This window comes from Emys orbicularis, chromosome 12 (genome assembly GCF_028017835.1).
Source record: "Emys orbicularis isolate rEmyOrb1 chromosome 12, rEmyOrb1.hap1, whole genome shotgun sequence".
In the NCBI taxonomy this organism is placed as follows: Eukaryota; Metazoa; Chordata; order Testudines; family Emydidae; genus Emys; species Emys orbicularis.
In genome coordinates, this window is record NC_088694.1 from 23899213 (window position 1) to 23919717 (window position 20505).

The 20505-nt window shown below is 44.2% G+C and overlaps 1 protein-coding gene across 2 annotated transcripts in view; it reads left to right on the top strand.

Moving 5' to 3' along the window:
- The window catches only part of PTPRT (protein tyrosine phosphatase receptor type T), a 715579-nt gene that overhangs the window by 356773 nt on the left and 338301 nt on the right, over nucleotides 1-20505 (top strand). The window lies entirely within an intron of this gene.

Consider the following 20505-nt stretch of genomic DNA (forward strand, 5'->3'; position numbering starts at 1 on the left):
CTCTAACCAATTGAGCAGTGAGATGCATATGGCGAGAAAATTCCTATATCCTGACCCCAGCAGGAGATCAGCTCATGCCCTGAAGCATGAGATTTGATCTCTTATCTTAGCCTGCATAAATACAGTTATTTTTAATATTAGAGTGAGGCTGTCATGATAGTGTTTTAGTCTGGTTGTTTTTTAGAGGAATTTTGTTAATGGTGGATTTAAGTCCCTAGGAATTCTTCTACCAGGATAAGCAGTTTCTAATTTTCCTCACACACAGGGTTTGATTTTTATTTATTAGCCTGAGATCTATTTATTCATTTCCACATCAAGCTGCTTCTATTGATTTTGTTAAAATGTTTAGTGATATGTAGCATGGTTCAAATTTAGCATTATGTTCTGAGCAGCAAGCTGGTAAGTAATTAGCAGGACACCTTTCATGGAGGCACTGGGGGCTCTCACTGTGGAAAGAAACAATGTCTTGCTAACTATTGGCTTTTGTGAACTCCTTTGGGAGAGGAGAACCTGCCTTGTCTCTGCTTTTATACTCTCTGGACTGAAGATGATTGTCCTTTTTGATCTTGCTTTACATTCCTTGGCTACTAGCTCCCGAGTGCTGTCTTCAATTTGCGTTCCAGAAAGCTGAACATATGGGTGCCCTTTTCTGTGCCTATTCAAGGCTGTTAGCCCTCTATTCTTAGTGTGGGGGAAACTAGCTGGAATGTAGTAGCTGAGGATGTGCGCCTTCTTTCCACACCTGCCCCAAGACTCCTTTGTGGTATTTCACAAACTAGTAAGGAAAATCTTACATTGCTGGCTCTAGATCCTCAGCTTGTGCAAATCAGCATCGTTCCATTCACTTCCGTGACGTTACGCAGATTTACACCAGCTGAGGACTGGGCCTGTGAACTGTAATTCTTAAATCAGGAAGGTCTTTGTACCAAAGCCACAAATCCAAACACTACCACAAATTTGAATCCATCTCTGGATTTAAAAAGGGCCTGATTCTCCTCTCGTTTCCACTAGTTGTCATGCCATTGACTCCAAGGGAGTGTGCTTACTCCTTGTTTACGTGGATTCCAGTGATAAGAGAATCAGGCCCAAGTTTCTGCAATGGACTCAACTCTAACTTGAAACTGTGACTTAATGGGGAATTATTTTTTCTTCGCATATGTGGCACTTTAATTATATGGGTTGTTCCATGTGTAAACAGACAGGAATTCTAATTAGGGGTCTGATTTCCCTTTCTCGTTACACAGTGAAATATGCATCATGATTGTTATCTGGAGTTTGTTGCACACATCCAGGTGGCAATCAGACAAACTCTTTGTGTTTTATGGCTCACATGCAAAACCCTTTTTGGGGGGGGAGGCGGGGGAGAAGGGGGCATTGAACAGGTAATGGCACCAGTTTGAAGGCAGAATTTCTCACTTTGTATATGCAGCACTCGTTTGTAGTTCTCAACCTAGTATATGTTCTCATTAATGTGGCCCTGAAAATAAAATGTATATAGGACCGGATCCTCAGCTGTTGTAAATTGGCACCACTGAAGTCAACAATTTATGCCGCCTGAAGATATGGCTCATGATTTATAGAATAGTCTTATTTATTTATTTATTTATTTTTAAACAGAAGCAGACCAGATGCTTCTTCTCAATTGTCACGCAGTCTCCTGCTAAAAGCAATTTACTCAAATTGCATGGTGTCTTTTTAGTCTTCAGTTAAGTGGCATCTTTCATAAAACTTCATCCTTTATTACCATATTATTATTATTGCTTCTGTTATTTTTTGGGAGTGTCAGATGAGATGTCAGATGAGATGATGTTCCAAGATGTTGTTGCTTTATGCTACCATGAAAAGCTTAACTAGCAGTAGGAGACTGGAGAGGATAATGTTAGGTATGTGTTTTTGCTAAGCATGAGTTAAGCATTGAACTTTCACCCAGGAGCAACTCAAGGAAGAGTTTTTTTCTCTATTTTCTATAACTTACAAGGCACAAACATGCTTATGGACCCAATCCTTTAGGATTTACACAGGAAAAGCTCTCACTGAGCTCAATGGAGCTGCATAAACAGAATCTTGTCTCTCCCTAGAGCCATCACTTCATTCCCCTGCCCCTAATGCCCTCTCCATCTGTTCCCTATGCTCTGCCTCCTTCCCCAATGTAATGGAACTACACAGCCCAAGGAAACAGCTCTTGCTTGCCGACCAATCATAAATACCTAACTCAGTAATTCTTAAAATGGGAGTTCTACCTAAGGACTTGACATGGAAATAATAACTACAGATTATTTGAAAATTACACTTCAGTCCAAGTATACCTAAAATACTATGCACTTCAGTTTGAAGGATAGAGACAATCAAGTTTTTTCCTCCTTTACTTACAGTGGTCCTGCCCTTATGGCAGGTAGGCCCTATAGAATTTAATATAGCAAAATAGCCTGATGGGCTTTATATTAGGAGACTCAGGGGTATTTTGAGGCACATGGCTTGGGGGGATTTATTACACACATCCTTCCTACAAGAGGTAGTTTTTACTAAGAGGTTAAAAGAAAACGATAGAGAAGTTAATAAAAAATATGGCATATTCTGTGGTTTCTGACTTTGAATGTCTAATGGATCTTAATTAACTGTCTAGGTTTGCTGTTGTGTTTTGGTGCTTTTAGGATTAGTTTCTTTCAGGTACTAATTTAAAAGGACTTTGTACTGTAGATGTCTTGGTTTTGTTCATAGGCAAAAATAATTCCAAGTGGTCTGTTCTGCTAGCTGTCTCTATGGCATAACCTGTTTCAAAAAGTAAGTATGAAAGGGCTTTCCTGTGTATAGTTCTTCTTGGCCCGACCTCAGCTGGTGTAAATTGATGTGGTTCTATTGATTTAATGAGAACTACACCAGTTTACACCATCTGAGACTCTGCCCCGTGTGTGCTCAGTGCTAATGATAAGTACATTACTATGAAGAAATTGAAAGGATAAATACATTTGAAATAACATGTGCCCCTATGAGTACTTGAGAACCTCTGAACATATGGTGCCCCCGATCCATAAGCATGGGGAGAGAACATCCCTAGTATGGCAAGAAAAAGTGGTGTGGCTAACTTAATGTTGGCTTGTACTTTGAGACCCTTGGATGGAAGGTACAATGCAAAGTATTTTTTTTTTTTTTTTTAATATCAGGGTTGGAAGGGACCTCTGGTGGTTATCTAGTCCAACTCCCTGCTCAAAGCAGGACCAATCCCCAGACAGATTTTTACCCCAGTTCTCTAAATGGCCTCCTCAAGGATTGAACTGACAACCCTGGGTTTAGCAGGCCAATGCTCAAACCACTGAGCTATCCCTCCCTCCACTTCATTTAGGAAGTGATATTTCAGAAATGACATTTACTTCAATGCCAGGTAAGTTGATTTGCTGTTGATGAAAGACTCTTCCTGTATGCCCCTGTTTGGAGGTAATGAGTGATGTATCCAAGTCCTTTGTTATCAGTGCAGATGATGGATAGGAGGTTAGGGATTGAAAGGAGAGGGCCACATAAATGTTTCCAGCTCTGCTTTTTCATGGATACATTTGTGATTTATAATTAAAGAAAAAATGAGTAAGAAAGTCAACTTTTACTGGTCATTATACTATATTGGAATCCAAATCCTTTAATATTAGACATCACAGTCTCCTCCTGAGTCATTTACACACTGTGCTGACAATGTCTGTCTTATCAGAATTTTCACTTTTGTCACCTTTATTTAAAAACAAAAACAAACAAACCAAGAACCCCATGACCCAGCCCCCCCCCCAAAAAAAACCTGTTGGACTGTCCAACAAATGTCAGAATTTTAAAGCAAAATTAATAACTTTTTTTCAAAGTTTTGCTGCTGAGTTGATAAGGAATATGCCAGTGCCACCATTGCCTCACAGTTGCATTAAAGATCTACTGATCTAATCTAACTGGGTAGGCACCGTTATAATGTTAAAAACTGAGGTGCTGTTTGAATTGTTATTGAGAAAGTGGTGACAAACTATTTCCCAGGAATGGAAGTCAGGTGGATAAATAGCAAGAAATACTTCAAGTCCCTGCCTTGTCTGATAGATGAGTTGACCCGGCCATAAGGAGTTTATCTTCAACACGAGGGGATGTGGTCTGACTCGCATGCGGCAGCAGGTTTTCATGTCTTTTTCCAGCATGACAGCTGCAGTGTTGGGTGTAGGTGCTTCTGTCTCTTCTGTTACGGTGCCCTGTAGTGAGGCCATTCCATGAGTTATTGGGGGAGAAGGGAGCATGAAGTATGATGATGATTATTCAAAGTGAGTGATGTCTGAGTTTGGTCATCGATTATCTGGACTGACTACCCAAGGCAGTTCAACTGTGGATTTGCTATGGTGGAAGAGGAAGAAGTTTTACATGGCAGCTTTCCCCTGCCGCCCCCCCCCCCCCCCCCACACACACACACACTGTTGTAGGTTTTTATGAGCTCAAAGGAATACACAGGATAGTTCCTGCTGACACTGGTGTTGCCCCTGCTTTAGTCCCCTGCCCTCATGTTTCATCTGCCAAAGAATCCACTGAGCCCTGAATATCTCTTTACATGGTATTCTGGAAGGAGTGTTTCTGAACTACTGGCTGTGTTTAGACTAGGTGAAGGGTATAACCCTGGTGAACAAATTACCACTTTAGGGGTGAAATTAATCCCAGGGGTGCAGTCTAGGAGCTGTGAGGATGGGATCAGAGGTGGGGGAGGGGAGAGATGTGATGTGAAAGACACATTCTGTAGCGCCCCCACCCCCATACTGAAGAGTTGGAATTGGTGGAGGTGGAGTGTGCCAAGAAAGTAGTGGTGGTAGTAACGATGGGGTCCATGAACTGTATGGATCACTGATGCTAATCTCTGCATATAGGAGATGCTATGCACTTTGGTTGCCTCTACTTACAGGCTGCAGTAGAGGAGTGGAATGGCTGCACAGATGATCCGCACCACAGTGTGTTCCAGTTTTCTCGGGCAATGTATGATGGGCTAGGAATTCAGGTGCTTTGGGAAGCTTCCGAATTTTTTTAAACTAATTTATCTGCAAGATGGTTCAAAATAGAACCACCTTTAATGATGAATTTGAGGATGAATTAAAGGGATTCTGTCTGGTCATTTAAAACACAAATTTTAATTTACTTTAAAATTGTTATATATTGATTACACTTTGTTTTTTTTTTCTGTGTGTAAAAATACCTCCTGTTAATAATGAATAAATAAGTTAGAATGAAATAGAAGTTTAATAAAATAAGTTAGAAATTAAATACTGCTCTTAAAGTCTTACTTCTAGGAATTTTTGCAACCAATTAAAAAAAAAAGTGTGAAGGGCAAAATCACATGATTTTTAAAATACAGATTTGTGAATTTGTTTTTCAGTCAACACACTTACCTGGAGGAAAGTGACAAACACCGCTGTCCAATTTCCTGCTTATGTGTTTGTTCCTTTTCATTTTTCCAAAGACAGCTGAAATCTAAATGCCTCTTTCATTTTCAAATGCATTTTTAATGTGCACAACTCTGCATTAAAAAGCACTCAAATAATAAGAGGCATTTAGGTTTACACACTTAAAGTGCCCAATTTTAAACATTACGAAGAATAAAGTGCACTTTAATTGGTTTTTTGGAAGCTCTAACATGTAATACAGAAGGCAAGGCATGAGCCATATTTAAAGGGACACTGTTAAATGCATTTTTGATCACTTTATGTTTTAACCCTCCAATGTTTGTAAGACATTTAGAAGCAATTTCGTCTCTTAAGACTTTAGTTGTTTTACATGTTGTTAAATGAATACTTCCCCCCATTCTCCCTTTAGAGCTTGAAATATTGACATGAACATGGCCTTTTGTTTAATGCCTTTCCCGCATACCCACAGCACCAGAGTCACTGCTTGGGGAACTATGGTGTTGATTTTAAAATGCTGCCGCAGAAAGAAGCAGATGAAGCATGAGAGCACAAAATACCAAATACTGTTTTTGTGTAGGCCTTAAATAAATAGCGCTTGTTTCTTTAATTTCACAGCAACAGGGAGAGTTTTTTCTTTTTTGTAATATCATCACTATTTCTTCTCCAGACAGTTAGCAGCCCGCCGGAGTCCATAAGTTCTTGAAGCGCTTGGATTTTTTTGAGTACCATCTTGCAAAGCTCTCCATATACTGTAGTGCAGTGGTTCCCAAACTTGTTCCGCCGCTTGTGCAGGGAAAGCCCCTGGTGGGCCGGGCCGGTTTGTGTACCTGCTGTGTCCACAGGTTCAGCGGATTACAGCTCCCAGTGGCCACGGTTCTCTGCTCCAGGCCAATGGGAGCTGCTGGAAGTGGCGCGGGCCGAGGGACGTACTGGCCGCCGCTTCCAGCAGCTCCCATTGGCCTGGAGCAGTGCACCGCGGCCACTGGGAGCCACGATCGGCCAAACCTGTGGACGCGGCAGGTACACAAACCAGCCTGGCCTGCCAGGGGCTTTCCCCGCACAAGCGGCAGAACAAGTTTGGGAACCACTGTTGTAGTGGCTTTTATGTGTGCATGGTGTTGCCCTCCAGTGGCTGGGCCACAGAGAAGATTAGAAACCTGCTACTCCTAGCAGCACTAGAAGTTCTCCTTTAATGTGAGTGTCATACTTCTTAGGCCTGATCTACGCTTAAAATTTAGATTGTCGTAGCTACAGCATTTGGGGTGTGAAAAATTTACACCCTTGAGTGCTGTAGTTACGATGATCTAACCCCCGGTGTAGATGCAGCTAGGTTGGTGCTTGGGCAGTGTATTACCTACAGGACAGAAAAAACCCTTCTGTTTATATGGGAAGTGTCTACGCTACGGTCTACTGCAACATAGCTGCAGAGCCGCAGATTCCCCTCTTTAATGAGCTAACGAGCTAATAACATCTTGTTCTTCACTATTACAGAAAGTGTTTTGCATCCCTGTGTAAGTTCTGCCTTCTTCTCTGTACAGCTCTTTATTAAAAAATCGTATTTGTAGAAAGGAGTTTTTCACAATGGGGTAACTTGAAAATGGAGAACGTTTTGCGAAAGGCAATCTACTAGTTCTTTCTGTATTCCTCGAGCTGGTTGTAAGCATCTCTGTGGCCCACCTCTCTATAGTATCCAAAAACTTCAAAATATTGATGAATTAAGCCTCACAATCCCTCTTTGAGGAATCCCAACTCCCATTTCATAGATGGAGAAATTGAGGCACAGAGATGTGACTTTCCTTCCCTATGCGCTGCTATTGAAGGGATTTGCCTCTGGATGACTTCTCCCTTGAACTATACAGTTGTCCCTTCCTGCTTCATTTGAAGCTCCAAGCCAGTGTTTGTGGCCTCCCAGCCTCTTGCCATAGAACGGATTACGATGTCACTGACCAATTATCTTGACGTCCCTGAAGGATGAAGGTGGAAGAAAAGATGAGATCTAGGTGACAATCATTCATCTAAATGTGTTTGCCTGAGAGAGAGTGTTGGTGGAATAGTTATTTAATAATGTATCTTCAAATAATGTTTCAAATGTGTCTAGAGATGGCCAAAAATGAAATTTATTATTCACAAATTATTGTTATCCTTATTATTCACAAGGAAATATACAATATGATTTTGATAGATGAGCTATTTATGAAGTATTTCCACACCTATTAGGAAGAGTGCTGAGAAGACTTGTTTATAAACAAGGTTTTAAGCGTTTTCTGGAATTCATTGTTATTCCAATGGTAAGATGTCTATTTCATTGTTTTATTAGCTAATAAAAACAATAATAATTTCTAAAGCCTTTTAGTCTAAATTTTAGTTCTTGCCACAGAAAACACAGAATAACACAGAAAAAGCTATGCAATACAAGACTGCATTTTCAGCTCATTTTATCTGTAGATATATTATTTAAGGTTCTGAGCAAATGAAGAAGCACTTGGCTCATATGAATAGCTCCACTGTCATAAAGTTAGGTATGGAGGCAAGTCTTTGCAGCATCAGGGCCTAACTTCTCAATAACTGTTTTGGTGACATCCAACAGAAGTTGTAAAAAACAACAAATGACATTTCAAGATAGCTAAATACTACCCTTTTTTAAAAGAAGGAAACAGTGAAAATGATAGTGTGTATTTTTTTAACGTGTTACAATCTTAAAGTGGAAATCCTAACTAAAAGAGCTTTTCCCATTGTGAAATCTCCTGTAACTGTTTCTGCGTGCTAAGGCACATGTGGGTTTCATTAGTCAGTATATTGTTGGAAAGGACAGCACAAGTCATTTATGATGACCTTTTCAAGATGGAAGGAGAGTTATGGGATGCTTTATGGGACTAGCATAGTAGTCAACTAGACTCCGGCACTTACCATATTAAAGTACTTTAAATATTATTAAAGACACACAGACTTGAACTGCAGAAACTGACAGATGTTTTACTAATACAAAGGATTTCACTTCAGATCCATAAATCCTCAATTTAGCTGCCAATAATCCTTGAAATTATTAGACTAATCATCATGGTATACAGAACACCGGGAAGAAGTTTACAGTGAGCCCACGCCCCCACCCCCCACTCCCAAGTTAATGAAAGCCTCTGACTTCCCTGTTTTCTGTCTGTGGCTCCCAAAAATATTTCCCAGGATTTAATGGTGAACAAGGTGGGGGAGGGGGGAGGAAGTGTGTCTCAGCTATATCCACATCTAATTAAAAATCAGTGAGCACCATTAAAACGTTCCACTTGTTTGAAAGATTTTATCATTGTCCAAGCAAGTACCTCATTTGAAAAATTAAAAAGTCTGAAATGGGTAGAATTTTCAATTAGGAATTTTTAAAATGCACTCACTCTGGTTACCTTTAAAAATGAAGATAACTTAATTAATTTTATCTTTTTACATAACCAGGGGAAAGATGTCAGATTCAAGCGAAGGAAATACAGCAGAACTGTCATTTATGGGCTGGAATGTATGTATAAGGTTATATCAGTTTATTTTTTAACCAGTTCATCCCACTAATAACTCAGGAAGATGTTAAACAGTGATTACTAATGTTAGACATTTTTAAGTCAGAGGGTCCAAATAACTTGCATCCAAGAATTTAAAAGAGCTGGACAAGAAGCTTTCTAGACTTAATGTTTTGATTTTTAATAACTCTTGGAACACTAGGGAAGTTTGAGAAGACTGGAAGATAGTGAAGGTTGTGCTAATATTTTAAAAGGGTAAACAAGATGATCAGGTTAGTAATAGACCTGTCAGCCTGATGTTGATTCCGGGCTAAATAATGATAAAGAACTTGATAAATAAAGATTTGAAGGAGGGTAATAGAATTAATGCCAGTAAATGTGGTTTATGGAAAATAGATCCTATCAAACTACCATATATACTCGTTCATAAGCCGAATTTTTTTAATAAAAAAGGGAAGCACCAGAGAAGGGGGTCGGCTTATGAACAGTGATAGAGAGGGAGAGGTGGGACACAGCCTCTCCCCCCCAACAGAGGCGGCAAGGAGAGGCAGAACAGCCAGCAGAGCCAGAAGGGAAGAGGCGGGGCCAGTGCCCCTCCGCTTCTGGCCACGCTGCTCTCCCCCCAGCCTCCAAAGCAGCTGCAGCTCCGGGGCTGGCAGGCTGCGGCCGCGCCGCCCAGCCCCGCCTGCTGGAGCACGCTGTGGCCATGCCGCCCACCCTGCCCACCGGAGCATGCTGTGGCCCCGCCGCTTGGCCCCACCCGCCAGAGCATGCTGCGGCTGCACCGCCCGCCCCGCCCTGCCCGCTGGAGCAGGCTGCGGCTGCGCCACCCGGCCCAGCCCACCGGAGTAGGCTGCGGCTGCGCCACCCAGCCTGCTGAAGCAGCTCCGGCCAGGCCAGAGACATCCTCACCTGGCCCGCCCCAGCTCAGGTGGGAAGGGATGAGATGGGGAGAGTGTAGGGGTCCCAGGCTAGGGCTGGGGTCATGTGGGGAGTGGTCACAGGGGTTACTCCCCTGACCCCCAGCTTCTCTCCTCTCATCCAGTTGCTGTCCCGGCCCGTCAGGGTAAGCCGCTGGCAGACCGGGACACTTTGTTTACTTAGGTTTGCCTCCATGCCTGCAGACGCTCGACGTAAGCAAACTGTCTCGGCCCGCCAGCGGCTTATCCTAATGGCCCAGGAGCCAAAGTTTGCCGACCCCTGAATTATAGGGTCGGCTTATGAACAGGTCATAAAAAATTTCCATTTTTACTTATTCATTTTGCGGGGGTCGACTTATAAACGAACTGGCTTATGGTCGAGTATATACGGTAACTTGATATTTTTTTTAATGAGATAACAAGTTTGGGTGCTAAAGGTAATAGTGTTGGTGCAATATACTTAGACTTCTGCAAGGCATTTGATATGGTACCACATGACATTTTGATTAAAAAGAACTGGAACAGTATAAAGTTAACATGACACACATTAAATGGATTAAAAACTGGCTAACTGACAGGCCTCAAAATGTAATTGTTAATCATAGAATCATAGAACTGGAAGGGACCTCAAGAGGTCCCCTGCACTCAAGGCAGTACTAAATATTATCTAGATCATCCCTGAAAGGTGTTTGTCCAACCTGCTCTTAAAAATCCCCAATGATGGAGATTCCACAATGGGGGATCATCATCGAGATGGTGTGTTTCTAGTAGGGTTACACAGGGATCAGTTCGTGTTCTGTGCTATTTAACATTTTTATCAACCACCTGGCAGAAAATATAAAATCATCACTGGTAAATTTTTCAGATGACACAAAGGTTGGAGGAGTGGTAAATAATGAAGAGGACAAGTCACTGTTACAGAGCGATAAGGGTCTCTGAGTAAACTGGGTGGAAGCAAACAATATGTGTTTCACTATAGTCAAATGTAAAGTTATGCATCTAGGAACAAAGAACGTAGGCCATACTTACAGGATGGGGGCCTCAGGGATGATCTAGATAATATGTAGTCCTGCCTGGAATGCAGGGACTCTGGAAAATGATTTGGGTTTCATGTGGGATAATCAGCTGAATGTGAGCTTTCAGTTCGATGCTGTGACCATGAGGGCTAATGTGATCCTGGGGTGTATATACACAGGGAAATCGTGAGGAGGGTCTATTACCTCTGTATTTGGCACTGGTGTGACCACTACCGGAATACTGTGTCCAGTTCTGGTGTCCACAATTGAAGAAAGATGTTGATAAATTGGAGACGGTTCAGAGAAGAGCCACAAGAATGATTAAAGGACTGGAAAACCTGCCCTTCCAATGCCAGACTCAAGTAGGGTGACCAGACGTCCCGATTTTATCGGGACTGACCCGATATTTCCTTGTTTGTCCCGCGTCCCGACCTATGTGCGGTCGGGACACTGGACAAACAAGGAAATGCTCCGGAGCCCGGAAGTGCTCGCCCCCCCCGCCCCGACTCCGCCTCCTCCTCCCCCCATTGGCTCCCTCCCCGAATCCCCGCCTCTTCCCCAGGCTCACCATTCCTCCTCCCTCCACAAGCGCTGGAGGGAGGCCCCGGAGACGCAGGGGAAGCGCGGGGCCGGGGTGAGTGAGAGTCCGGCCTGGCCCCGAGCAGGCAGGACTCAGTCGGGCGGTAGGGAGAGGAAGGGGGCGGCCCGCAGGGCCAGGCGGCGGCTGTTCTCCCCCCCGGGCAGCGGGACTCGGGAGCAGCCGCTGCTGCAGCTCCCACTGCCGCGGGGGGAGGAAGCGGCCGATGGCCAAGCTCGGCGGCTGCGGCTCTGGCGCCCGGGCCCGAACCCCCCGAGCCTGGGCCTGTTGCGGGGACCCAGCAGCGCGCACGCTGCGCCCAGCCCAGCCCCTGGCCAGTCGCGTCTGGGCTGCTGCCCAGCTGGTGCTATCCCGTGGCGGCCCCAGGGCGGAGGCATCGGCAGCCCAGGCCCGTTTGTTCCCCTGCGGGACCCGAGCAGGACGGGTGGGCTGGGGCCTGCTGCCCCCACTCCGGGGCCGCTGCGGGATAGCACCAGCTGGGCAGCAGCCCAGACGCGACTGGCCAGGGGCTGGGCGCAGCGTGCGCGCTGCTGGGTCCCCGCAGCAGGCCCGGGCTCGGGGGGTTTGGGCCTAGGTGCCAGAGCCGCAGCCGCTGAGCTTGGCCAGCGGCAGCTTCCTCCCCCCGCGGCAGTGGGAGCTGCAGCAGCGGCTGCTCCCAAGTCCCGCTGCCCAGGGGGGGAGCACAGCCGCTGCCTGGCCCCGCGGGCCGCCCCCCTACTCTCCCTACTGCCCGACTGAGTCCTGCCTGCACTGGGGCCAGGCCGAACTCTCACTCACCCCAGCCCTGTGCTCCCCCTGCGTCTCCCTGGCCTCCCTCCAGCGCTTGTGGAGGAAGGGTGTTTTTTTTTTGCAAACAGGCAGGGTAATTAACCATTGGAACAATTTATCAAGGATTGTGGTGGATTCTCCTTCAATGACAATTTTTAAATCAAGATTGGATGTTTTTAGAAAAGATGTGCTCTAGTTCAAACAGAAATTAATGCAAGGAAGTCCTATGTGCTGCGTTATACAGGTCAGACTAGATGATCACAGTGGTCCCTTTTGGTTTTGTAATCTATGAAACATTTGATTCAGTTTTCTTCAGACTGATTATTTGTTAACCTAATACGTGCAGTAGGTCTTTCCAGTTCTGTTATGTTGTTCTTATTGGTCTCATTTCTATAGTGCATGTTTATTTTTGCACTTATAACATGCTGTCCTGCAAAAGAATCCACAAGCATGGATTCTTGTTCCTGGGCAAAATCCCATGGTAGCTAATGGAACTCTGCCTGGGAGTAAGAATCTAGGTTTATGGGTTGTTGTTTTTTTTTTTGTGGGATTGAAGCCATAATATTGCTGACCCTCTGTCATATGGGACCTCAATGTCATTAGGGCCCTACCCAATGTGGGATAGATTGAAATGCTGGTATACATTTCTGCACGTGCTCCAGAGTTGCATGTAGTGATGTAGTATTTGTGTTGATTGAGAGTTTCTCTCTCTCTCTCTGTGTCCCTGGCTGAGATTCCATCCCTTATTCTAATTCACTCCACAAACATTCTCTCACATCATGTCTGCATGCAAGACCTTTTTCTTCCTCCTCCTTTCCCCCCACCCCTGTACACTCACTCATTCTCTCTCCCCTGCTACTGAACAAACAGTGGTTCCCTTTCCCCACCTCCAAATAAATCAGGAATGAGGGAGTTAAATATGTGAACTTTGCAACACCAGGTGTAAATCACATATGGTAAAAGATTGTTTTGCATCTAGTGTACGCTGTATTCTTATTTCTGTCCTGATGCTGTTTCCAAGTAGGTGCTGGTTCTAATTAGTGTTGTGCATTTGAACCCCTGATATGCACCTTCTGCCAGTCTTCTCAGTTGTTGTCTATGTAAAGCTCAGCCAGGCAATTTGTAGCTTTCTCCTGATCCAGCTGGCAATACACAGCAAATATTTACTTATTCTCACAGAGGAGCAAATTTCTCACTGTAAAAGAGTTGGAATGACATTTTATGCAAACAGGTGTTTCATACATTATCAATACTTTACGCTGTAGTTAGTCAGGGACTCATCCGAACCCTCTAAACTCATTACACTCATTGGACCCAGGTTTACAATTCCAGCATGGCAGCCTGCGTTATGTGACTAGAGCTGGTTCATTAGTATAAACAACTGTCCATCTTTGTTCATCTGTGTGTATATGTGTCTAAACTCAACAGATATGTTCAATTGTACTAAAATAGTCTCCAAATCAGATCATGGAGACCCATGCTGAAAGGAATATCATCTTGGTAAATTACACTTTAGCTTGTGCAAATACACTTGCATGCTGAAGACATAATCAATAGCTTATTATTTCTGCTTTCCTTTCATGGCAAAGATGTCCCCTTGCCACTAAAACACTTCAGAATCTTCCTATAAATTCTGCTGATAAAAAGGAAATAGAGCATTGCCTGTTTAATAAAGCTAACAGTGTGTGCTAAAAGCAGAGTCTGACACGAGAACTTTAAGTCTCAATGGCCCAGATTCACAAAGGTACTTAAGAGCCTAAATCCCAGATTTAGGCACTTAAATCCCAGTTTTAGGCTACACTGCAGTTCACAAAACTCCCGCCAAATCCTGTAGATGCCCAAACCCGTTTGGTACCTAAATTTTCAGGATAAAAGTTCCCTCAGTGCTTATGTTTCTGCCTCTGGGCATGTGCAGTGCTGCCTTACTCTCGGCGTCCAGAGGGCTAGCTCCAATCTAAACCCCAGAGCTATTCATGAACCAGAGGAAGATATGTGTTCCTCTACCAGGACCTGATGTGGTAGGTGTACTCAGAGGTCACCTCCCAGATTGGTCCCATTCAAAATCTGGCTGTCAGAGGAGGCAGTCACCTTAAAACCTGGCTGGTGTTGTGCAGTTTCTAGCTTTTAGCCCAGTGGTTAGAGCACTCATGGGATGTGGGTGACCCAAGTTCAATTCTCCCCTCAGGAAGAGGTGGGGAGAGGATTGATCAGGGGTCTCCAACCTCTCAGGAGAGGGCTCTGACCACAGAGCTATAGGATGTTCTGATGTGGGCTTCCCTTTGCCTCTCCTATTGAAGCTGGGCCACTTTGGTTACATAATTTAAGAATGATTGGAGAAGGGAGACTGGGCCCTGGGTCTTCCAGTTTCCAAGTGGCTACTCTAACCATCTGGCAGAGAGGGCGGCAATGGAACCTGGGTCTCTCATATCTCAGGTGAGTGCTGTTACCACTACAAATTATGACATAGGCATCATCATTAACATCTCTTGCTCCTGTTTTGTGGTGTTAGGTGCTTGCCGAACTCACTCTCACAAGAGCCACCTGACCTCTGGAGGAGGGGTCCTGGTCTTGAATCATTAGCAGAGATAGAATCATAGAAGTGTAGGACTGGATGGGACCTCAAGAGGTCTTCTAGTCCAGTCCACTGCACTCAAGGCACTAGACCATCCCTGACAAGTGTTTCTCTAGCCTGCTCTTAAAAATCTCCAATGACAGAGAGGGGCGTCTCTATGTTTTTTGCCGCCCCAAGCATGGCAGTCAGGCAGCCTTCAGCGGTTCACTGGTCACGCGGATTCGGCGGTGTTTCTGCGGGTGATCTGCCGGTCCCGCACCTTCGGCGTACCCGCCGCCGAATTGCCGCCAAAGCTGCAGGACCAGCGGACCTCCCGAAGGCTGCCTGACTGCCATCCTCACGGCAACTGGCACGCCGCCCCCCACGGCTTGCTGCCCCAGGCCCGCGCTTGCTGCGCTGGTGCCTGGAGCTGCCCCTGATGACAAAGATTCCATAACCTCCCTGGGGCAATTTATTCCAGTGCTTAACCACCCTGACAGGAAGTTTCCCCTACTTTAAGCCATTGCTTCTTGTCCTATCTTCAGAGTTAACAAGAACAATTTTTCTCCCTCCTCCTTGTAACAACCTGTTATGTACTTGAAAACTGTTATCACGTCTCACCTCAGTCTTCTCTTCTCCAGACTAAACAAACACAGCTGTTTCAATCTTTCCTCATAGGTTATGTTTTCTAGACCTTTAATAATTTTTGTTGCTCTCCTCTGGACAGTCTACAGTTTGTCCACATCTTTCCTGAAATGTGGCACACAGAACTGGAAACAATACTCCAGTTGAGGCCATATCAGCATGAAGTAGAGCAAAATAATTACTTCTCGTGTCTTGCTTACAGCACTCCTACTAATACATCCCAGAATGATGTTTGCTTTTTTTGCAACAGTGTTACACTATTGATTCATATTTAGGTTGTGAACCACTATGACTCCCAGGTCCCTTTCTGCAGTACTTCTTAGGCAGTCATTTACCATTTTGCATGTGTGCAACTGATTGTTCCTTCCTAAGTGGAGTACTTGGCATTTGTCCACATTGAATTTCTTTCTGTTTACTTCACACCATTTCTCCAGTTTGTCCAGATCAGTTTGAATTTTAATCCTATCCTCCAAAGCAGTTGCAACCCCTCCCAGCTTGGTATCGTTCACAAACTTTATAAGTGTACTCTCTATGCCATTATCTAAATCATTGATGAAGATATTGAACAGAACTGGACCTAGAACCGATCCCTGCGGGACCCCATTTGATATGCCCTACCAGCTTGACTGTGAACCACTGATAACTACTCTCTGGGAATGTTTTCCAACTAGTTATGCACCCATCTTATAGTAGCTCCATCTAGGTTGTATTTCCTTAGTTTGTTTATGAGAAGGTCCTGTGAGACAATATCAAAAGCCGTACTAATGTCAAGATATACCACATCTACCACTTCCCCCCCATCCACAAGGCTTGTTACCCTGTCAAAGAAAGCTATTAGGTTGGTTTGACATGATTTGCTCCTGAGAAATCCATGCTGACTGTTACATATCACCTTATTATCTTCTAGGTGTTTGCAAATTATTTGCTCCATTCTTTCCAGGTACTGAAATTAAGCTGACTGGTCTGTAATTCCTTGGGTTGTCTTTTTCCCCTTTTTATAGATTGATACTATATTTGCCCTTTTTCAGTCCTTTGGAATCTCTCCCGTCTTCCATGAGTTTTCGAAGTTAATCACTAATGGCTCAGATATCTCCTCAGATAGGTACCTATTCCTGTGACAGGGATGGTTTAGCGCATACTCCTCTGGTTTCCATCCCCCATTGGCTAGCTTAAGTGGCTCCCTGCTTAGTATGCTAGTTTTTGTGAATCCCATTCTGAGGCTTCTGTGCCTCCCCATTCACTATATAGGGATCCTAGGCTGCTAATTTAGGCTTTGGAATCACTGTGTGTTCCTGTGATTTTTCTAGGCGCCTAAAAGTCAGGCATTGCAATGCTCAGTATCATGACACCCAAGTATCTTTGTGAATCCAGGCCAATGAACCTACCTCACCCCCAAATTCTCTCAAGATCTTCTAAATAAAATCCTGTTTTATTTGGGGAATTTTGTTCCCACTCTGAAGTGGTTTGGAGCTGTGTTCTTTCTTTGCACATGAGAAAGGTGTGTTTCCTTAAGATAATTTCTTATGCAAAAAGAGTCACTGACTTAAAGGTAAGGCCACTCCAGTGCATTTACCTTTTGTAGTCACTAAAAATGAAGGGAAGTCTGCTAACATGCTCACTAATATCCGTTCACGTGCTGTAATATTCCTGTGTGCTCAGACTCCACGCCATCATTTCCAACAGACAACTATACAATTTTTTCTCACTCTTTGTTGTGTCTGTTAAGCTCTTTAGGACAGGAACTGTCGTAACACTTCCCTGGGTACCCAGGGCTGTGGGGAACCTCGCTTCCACCAGCCCTTTGCATGAGGAAGCCTCGTCTGTGCCTGCTGTGCATCAGCTCCCTGATTCCACTGGCCACGGACAACACAATCCCTCCCCTCTGAGCCCAGGTAGGCTCTGCTGTCCCTCTGCAGGTTAACAATAGGCACACTCCAGTCCTTGAGCTCCCTGAGCAGCCACTGAAGGGTCCAGCCATGTTCCACTGGACACTTGCTGTACTCAGATTCACTGATCCCAAAAGGAACAATACATCCCGGCTTCCAGTTATACCTAAGATCGCTGCTTTGCTTAACAAACAGCTCACAGATACGTTTATAGTGAAAACAAGTAAAAGTTTATCTAACAAAGTAGAGAGATTCAAATAACAGCAAATAGAACAATTAGAAACAAATGGTTAGACATAAAATAAAAGCATAACACACATTGTAGAGCCTACACTTAATTAATGAGATACTCTCATCTTTGATAAATTATTGTCGCATTCACTTTTCAATCAGGCAGGCTGTGATCCCTTTTTCATGAGACAAGCCACACTATCAGCTCGTCCCCTAGGTGATATATATCCTGTGTCTCCTTGCGTTCCCCTGATAAACTGGACTAATCCTTTGATCTTAGTCATAAACAGGACATCCTCCTGCTGTGTGTTCCTTCCTGTAGATTTTGTGATCTCTTGTCGACTTTGCAATCTTGATTAGCTGTCAGCTCAGTATGCAAATAGTTACATTGTGAGGTACACAATAATCAGACATAGAGATAAACATGTGTCACCCCCTGCCTGAACAGAACCCGTTCAAGGCATGTCGCATCCTGCTGACCTGCCTTTAACTTCAAGGCTTTAAGAATATAATTTCCAATATAGATACAAACTTCTTAAATATTATATGTATGTGCGTACATTGCTCAGTGATTAAGATAACCAGGGCCCTGGGCTCGTGGTAAACGAGCACCCTTTGGAGAATTATTGTGCATATACTTAATCAAGGGGATCCCTGTAAAACTCTAGGCCCCTCTGTGCCCTCTGCCTATTGGCAGAAAGAGGTTCATAAGTCACAGTTCTCTCTCCCTTTGTCTCTGTATATTGCCCAGTCAAGTCGGTCCCTGATTTTCATTTGGGACATTTAGGTGCTACTGTAATATAAATAACAAACCACAGAGTTCCTGATAGTTGCCCTCAAAAACACAGCCTGGATTCTGAGCTCATGCTTTTTTAATCTACAAATAGGCAAACATTTTCAGTGAATGCTGCCTAGAGTTTGGCAACTAAATCCATATTCTGGCATCCATTTCCTCCTTGACGCTGATCCAGGAAGATATTGGGCACCCCCTTCAGGACACCGAGTGTGTCCTCCCACATGCAGAATGCCCTCAAATCCCTTTGAAATCAGTAGGGGTTGAGTGCACTCAGCACCTGTCTGGATCTGACCCCCATTACTCTCCGAAAGTGATGACATAATCCATTAACATAGAAATGATTGTGATGCATGCTGTAAAATGTAGTGTTCATTTCAAAATTAGTTGTGCACAATATCTGATCTGGTGGACAATAACCAGTTTGCAAGCTCATGTTGGTTATTTGCACACATAAGTTAGGTGCACACAGCTGCATGTGCCAGACTGAAAATCTGTCCACAAGTCCTTTGCATTTAAAAGGATCAACAGCTAATAGACTGAATAAAGAATATTTTTAATGTAAATATCATACAGCACTACGTAGCCATTTTCATCATTGAAATCTACTCAAATCTGCAAATATTTTACAAAGTCGCTAGTGATTTTGAGTGTGTAAGGTTTTTTTCTGCATGCCATATGTGAGGCCCCTTGCAGAACCTTGATTTTAAGAAAAGATTGAGTACTCACTCTCTGAAATTTAGGCCTCTTAAAGATGTCTTAAGCTGGGCATCCCAAAACTGAGTTGCACAAAATCACTAGTTTGTTCTGAAAATCATGTCCATTAGCTAATTCATCCTCACAGCACCCCTCTCAGGCAGATTAAGTATCAGCCCCATTTTACAAAGATGGGGAACCTCTGGCTTAATATTGCTGTCATCCTTGCCAGAGCAGAAATTGGCACCTCCTCCTATACTAAAACCATTTTACTATGCCTGATCTTCAGTAGCACTGTAACTGTGCCTGACTCATTAATTAGAACTACAAGACTGGTTCATTAACTTCTCGTTTGACTTTTGAAAGAGTCCTTTCCTCATCTGTACTTTAAAAGCCATATTTTACCCAAAGTCCATGGACTCTGTCGTCTAAGTCTGTATCTCCTTTCCCTTAATTGCTACCATTTGTTGTAAGCAAAAGCCATTTCCATCATTAGCTGGCTCCGACTCTGGCCCAACTGCTTCATTGCCATTCCCAAGCAAGTGCGTGTGAAGCCGCAGTTCAAAGCACCAGCATGGGCAGTATCAGGTCCCACGCTCTGATTTATATGGAAGGAAACTATTACTTACTTGCAGATGTGTCGGTCAAGTACAGTGATGGAGGATGAAGGACAAAACCTCACACTGTATATGATGCTTAAATGGGAGTCGTCAAATACGATCACTTCAGACAATGGCTTTGAATGTGTTGAAAGGAGAAAGGGATGCTTTTTAAAGACCAAATACAAGCAGCTTTTAAGAGTTTATGAAACAAATCTTACTTTGTCAGAGCCATGTGATACTCTCCCAGGGTAAGGACAGTTTACTGGTGATATATCACTGGCTTTATCCCCTTTAAATGTTGTCTTCCTGAAAGGAATCAGAACTGAAACAGCAAAATGTTGCCTGCAGCATTCCATCTGTTCCCATCTGAGGCTTGGTCTACACTTACCCCCCAATTCGAACTAAGGTACGCAACTTCAGCTACGTGAATAACGTAGCTGAAGTTCGAAGTACCTTAGTTCGAACTTACCTCGGTCCACACGCGGCAGGCAGGCTCCCCCGTCGACGCCGCGGTTCCCCCGTCGACGCCGCTGTACTCCTCTCGTCTAGCTGGAGTACCGCAGTCGACGGCGATCACTTCCTGGTTCGACTTATCGCGTCCAGACAAGACGCGATAAGTCGAACCCAGAACTTCGATTCCCAGCCGCCGAACTAGCGGCTGGGTGTAGACATGAGAGTGTGAGAACAAGAGTGAGATGTGCAGTATGCCCCTTCCGACACTCCCCTTCGGGTTGCCTAATTAATTGTGTATTCAGAGCACCGGCGCTCTGTCCCTGAAGAATGCATGGGGCAAACCCTGTCCTGCAGGCAGCTGCTACGGTTGCTGCCTGCTGCACAAGGGACACTAGCATCTCGTGGGCAAAATAGGTAACTGCAGGTGGCTCAGACAAAATTGCT